The 3,935-nt window shown below is 40.8% G+C and overlaps 1 long non-coding RNA gene across 1 annotated transcript; it reads left to right on the forward strand.

Moving 5' to 3' along the window:
• The first annotated feature begins 2,456 nt into the window (after positions 1–2,456).
• Positions 2,457–3,648, forward strand: LOC109484264. Its single transcript, XR_002141067.1, has 3 exons — positions 2,457–2,534; positions 3,337–3,365; positions 3,534–3,648. It is a non-coding gene; the product is annotated as an uncharacterized LOC109484264 (long non-coding RNA).
• Positions 3,649–3,935: the final 287 nt, after the last annotated feature.

A 3,935-nucleotide genomic window follows, 5' to 3' on the forward strand; every position in this document is an offset into this window, starting at 1 on the left:
AAGGTAGAAGCGTACAGTGCTTGCCGCTCGTATGCGGCATTTCTCGGCTTTTTCTTCCCAAAATTAATGGCAAATATTTCCTTAGGCCTGTTCCTTGAAACTGTGATTTAAATGTTATAATCTAAAATAAACTTCCCCACCCCAAATATTGCCTTAACCTTAAGACTCCTTTCCCTGATAAGTTCTTAGCAAAAAATTGCCCCTCCCATCCAAGTATTGCTTTAAACCTCCAGTTTATGGAGACACTTAGGAAGAAAACTAGTTAAGAAAGCTAATTGTGGATCTAAATAAACTCAAACTCAAAACTTATAATCAAATAATTCCCCCGTTAACATCACCTTGTATCTTCCATATCTGGACTCTTTAAGGGTTCTAAGAAATTGCCCCCTTAAATATCGCCTTAAAACTTTCATATCTCAACTGGCCTTAAACTCTTTTTTTTTCATTGAAAGGTCTAAGCAAACCAGTGTCCCTCACCCACCAAAACGCTCCCAGTAGGACTGGATGATCTGCAAAAACAAAAAGCTGCTATAAAGAATGTTAATCCATCAAAGTAAACCTCAACAAAACCTGGTTTTAGGTTCAATGTACAGTTTAGCCAACACACGGTTATCCGACGGTCTCACAGCGCCACCTAGCAATATTAGTCAAAACTGCAAGACGTACTTCAATATCATCGTCATATGCAAGGTAGAGATATTAAAGAATACAGTATTCGCCGCTCGTAGGCAGCATTTTTCCCCCCAAATAAACTCCCAACAAGTCTTTGGTTGATATTCAGCAAGAACTTGCCCTTAAGAATCCTTAGTTATCAGCATATTCCTTCTCAAAGCTTGGATATTAGATTCAACCAAGGACATATATACTTCTGTGTCCTAAATTCAACAGTTTAGCCAACTTGCTTTATTTTATTTACTAAAATCCAACGGTCTCACAGCACCACCTAGCGGTATTAATCAGAATTGTAACGCGTACTTTAGTGTACAAGGTAAAAGTGTACAGTGTTTGCCGCTCGTATGCTGCATTTTTCGGCTTATTTCTTCATAAAATAAACGTCTTCCAACATTCCCAGCAAGTCTGTGGTTGATCTGTAGAAAGAAAATGCAGTTACGAATCTCTATTCAATAGAATATGCCTTCTTAAATCCTAGCCGTCACAATTAGCTTCAATAGCCTCCAGTTAAGCCAACAGGTGGTCATCTGACGGTCTCACAGCGCCACCTAGCAATATTAATCAGAAGTAGTACTGCAACACGTACCTCAGATACTACACAATGTACAGTGCTTGTCAGCCGTACGTATCCGGCATTTTCGGCAGTTTTCTTCCCAAAATAAACGGCTTGTGATTATTAAGACACTCCCAGTAAGTATATGGTTGATTTGCAGATGAAACTGCTGTTAAAAGAATATTTATTTATCAGAATATCCCCTCTCAGAGTCCTCCTTTTACAACTAGATTCAACAGTCTCCAGTTCAGCCAACAGGTGGTCATCCGACAGCGCCACCTAGCAATATTAATCAGAACTGCAACACGTACTTAGTATACAAGGTAGAGGTGTACACTACTTGCAGCTTGTATGTGGTAGTTTTCTTCCCCCAAATAAACGGCTTGTTACCGTCAAGACGCTCCCAGTAAGTATGTGGTTGGTCTGCAGAAAGAAACTGTTGTCAAGGATCTCTTTTTTTTATCAGAGTATTACTGTAAAACAGCGACCTCATCCCAGATCCCGCAGCACTAACCTCTAGTGTATGGCTGTTCCCTTAAAAGTACGTTTCGAATACTTGCAGAAATGTTTTAATGTGAAATATCACGTGAGTAAAGAGTTAGTGTCGGGCCAGGTAGGAAATTGGGGCACTCTTCATTGCAGATACATGTTGTATTTGTAGATTGTTTCTCTCCATCCAACTTACATATAACCTCTCATGAGGACAGGAATCAGTACGGTATCTTCGCTAACTGCCATGCATGGACTACCCGGGCCAATAGCCAGGCCACAGCCTCGATGGACGTGAAGTTTTTTTTAGAATAGAACAGGCGAAAATCAATGCGCGCGTGGATGTCATCCATAAAATTAAGTCGGTGTGGCCTTAATAGCTTAGCCCGATAGTCAAACCTGTAAATACTAGTAGCTGACTTTCTGAACGCAACATAGATATAGTACATGTATGTCATGTATTGAATTTTAATTATGGGCTCTTTAATAAATGTTTTGGCCTCACTCTCTATATATACACATTGTGATCAAAACAAATAAAGCATTATTATACCATATATCGTAACATACGTGTATTTGTAATAGTTGGTCATGTTTCTCTAGTGCAATCTACTATAAAGTTCACCTTCGGGTCCTTATAGGGTAAACACTGTTCTGCTACATTAACCCGATAATCAGGAGACACCGTTTGACCTGTGACCTTAGAATGCTTCCGGGTCATCCGACCTTAACTTCCTTTTCCGTCTGCACGACACAACCGCGAATTTCAAGAGCGACTAGACTGCCTGTTGTCTCGTCTACGCTTTCCTACAACTCTCAGGTAAGACGACTTATCGTTAAGTGGGTTGCTTTTGGAGCATAAAAGCTTTGTAAAATTTCTAGAAAAATATAACGTCACTTGTGTTAAACATTATACGTGACAGAATATTCAGATGACGCTGGGGAGGGCTGTTAACTTGTAACAAGGACATTCTACAGAAGTCCTTGCTTGTGTAACGATAAACTTTAAATGTTTATGACGAAATATCGTCTATGGCTGTTGACGAAAGTACACCAGAGCTCGGAGGAGGAATTTTGACAAATATTGGCGTGTAATTTTGCTGTTTTTCGCACCGTCGAAAATGGCGGGAAATTTGTCACATGGAGGAATGTTCTCTGTAGGCTCTTTAGGGGTTTACGAAGAAACTTTATGAAAGAAGACTAAGTTTAGGAGTTGTAACAGCTATGTATTCTAAAACAAGTTAAAATAAAATGCATTTCCAGTTTCAGAGTAATTTTTAGTGCTCATCTGTATTGCATAAAGGTATGCAGGACGCAGACAATTCATGTAAGGTATACTCCAAACCCCTCTTGCCGCCCCCGAGCCAAAATACTGTAGTTTCCGCCATTTTGTACCGGTAGCACATTTATTATATACGTTATTATTGAAAATCCTTTTCCGGAAATTTTGTGGCAATTTTATGGTAATGTTTCTGGAACTCGTTCCTACATGCAAGTTATTCGGATTAAAATTCAAAATTACAGGTATGAAAATGCCACCAACTTACAATAGGGGCTCAATGTAAAAAAAAATGTGATTCTGCCGTCTTTTGGGTTTTAATGATGCTTCATTTTGTCTGCAGATTCTTCGCAACATGGAGAAACCCTACAGGTGTGAGGAGTGCAGCAAGCAGTTCAGTCAGCTGGGTAATCTGAGATCTCACATGAAAACTCACACTGGTGAGAAACCCTACAGATGTGAGGAGTGCAGCAGGCAGTTCAGTCGGCTGGGTAATCTGAAGTCTCACATTAAAACTCACACTGGTGAGAAACCCTACAGATGTGAGGAGTGCAGCAAGCAGTTCAGTCACCTGGGTGATTTAAAGGACCACATCCGAACTCACACTGGTGAGAAACCCTACAGATGTGAGGAGTGCAGCAGGCAGTTCAGTCGGCTGGGTCATCTGAAGAGACACATGAAAAACTCACACTGGTGAGAAGCCCTACAGATGTGAGGAGTGCAGCAAGCAGTTCAGTCAGCTGGGTCATCTGAAGTCTCACATGAAAACTCACACTGGTGAGAAGCCCTACAGATGTGAGGAGTGCAGCAAGCAGTTCAGTCAGCTGGGTGATCTGAAGAAACACATGAAAACTCACACCGGTGAGAAACCCTACAGATGTGAGGAGTGCAGCAAGCAGTTTAGTCAGCTGGGTCATCTGAAGTCTCACATGAAAACTCACA

Source organism: Branchiostoma belcheri, unplaced genomic scaffold, assembly GCF_001625305.1.
Source record: "Branchiostoma belcheri isolate BF01 breed outbred unplaced genomic scaffold, Haploidv18h27 scaffold695, whole genome shotgun sequence".
Taxonomy (NCBI): Eukaryota; Metazoa; Chordata; class Leptocardii; order Amphioxiformes; family Branchiostomatidae; genus Branchiostoma; species Branchiostoma belcheri.